The 1502-nt window shown below is 36.2% G+C and overlaps 1 non-coding gene across 1 annotated transcript; it reads left to right on the top strand.

The window, feature by feature from the left end:
• The first annotated feature begins 208 nt into the window (after positions 1-208).
• On the top strand, positions 209-288 carry LOC123073009 (small nucleolar RNA SNORD24). Its single transcript, XR_006435537.1, has one exon. It is a non-coding gene; the product is annotated as a small nucleolar RNA SNORD24 (small nucleolar RNA).
• Positions 289-1502: the final 1214 nt, after the last annotated feature.

The raw sequence follows: 1502 nt of genomic DNA, 5'->3' as shown, positions 1-1502 counted from the left end.
ATTCCAGTTAAAGAATAACACAGGATTAATTAATTCTTGGGCTCTTCTAGCCGTGCTTCTTACTCTAGGTTCCAAGTAGAGATTCCTATATACGTATACTTGCTTTGCTGCCGATCCTGACTCTGTCTGTCTGTTTTGGAACTGTAAAATGCAGTGATGCCAAATATCGCCTCTGCTTCAACTGATTAATTTTCTGCATGCCAAACAGAGCCTGTGATGTTATCAAAATATTTGCTACTCTTAATGGGTTTATCCCACTTGATCTTAACCACCAAGATCTCTGAGGCTCTTATTTATAGTCTAATGTTATCAGTACAGTACATCCGCTGTTTGCATGATAGATACATATATGTGACATCAATTTGTCGTTGGATATTGCTGGAAACTAGCTATGTCACATCAATTTCTTGGTTGTCTAGTTTGTTATGTCACATCAATTATATGCTTTTTCTGAGATTGTGTTTTAGCTACTGCCACTTTGAGCTGTTGTAGATTTTAGTTATCAATTACAACAAAGCATTCTTACATTCCAGACTTGATCTTACTACTAAATAGCACCCCTTGTTGTTGTTGTTGTTATTCACCCTATCCTTGTTGTTCTGTTTTCTTGTTGGCAGATATTTTGAGTAAATTCAAGACGAAAGATGTTCAAAGAAGCTCCAAGACATTCTTATATAGCAAGTTATGTAATAATAGCTGGGTTATCTGGGAATTTAATGTATCTTCTCTCTGTTTGTGAATGAAATAGTAATTATGTATGCGATTTAATGTATCTTCTCTCTGTGAATTTCATGTATGTTTCAGAATTACAATTCCTATTTCATATGAAATAGTAATTATGTATGTTATTTGAAAATGTGTGCAATGAAAACATGACTCGTGCGACCCACTTATAAAAATAATTTGAGCACATTTGAAATTTTTGACGTGTGGGACCAGTGTATGATATTATGATATTTGGGACAAATGTAAAACAGTGGAAAATAAAATAGCAAAAAGTAAAAGATCATACACTGTAAAAGGCCGCATCTAGAAATAAAAAAGGCTGAATTGTTGGGCCAGGCCCATGTAGCTAGCAAAAATTAATAGGAAAAATAAATATTAAAAAGGCCGAATTGTTGGGCTCGGCCCATGTCGAAAATCGAATTGGACCGGACTGAATGTTGTGCCACATCAGATTGCCACGCTGGATGCCTACGTGGCTTTGGGAGGTTGCTAGTGACCAAAACGCCATAATAGACGTATTTTGGTCATAAACGTCTACGACCATTCCAGAAGAAAGGTCGCTATAGTCAGTTTACGACTGCCAGCTTTTGACCTTATGTTTTTGGTCACAAAAAGGTCACAAATTGAAAACAGTGACCATTCAGTGACCAATAGTCAAGGTCACAAGTTGACATATTTCTTGTAGTGAGAAAATTAATAGAACCAGTTTATTTTTTTAGTTCAATCAATTAATCCTGCATCGACGTCGATGATGCCTATCCTGCATCCTCGTCGTC

The sequence above is a fragment of the Triticum aestivum genome, chromosome 3B (genome assembly GCF_018294505.1).
Source record: "Triticum aestivum cultivar Chinese Spring chromosome 3B, IWGSC CS RefSeq v2.1, whole genome shotgun sequence".
In the NCBI taxonomy this organism is placed as follows: domain Eukaryota; kingdom Viridiplantae; phylum Streptophyta; class Magnoliopsida; order Poales; family Poaceae; genus Triticum; species Triticum aestivum.
The sequence above is the reverse complement of the archived record's forward strand: the minus strand, read 5'-3'. Positions and strand labels throughout refer to the sequence as shown.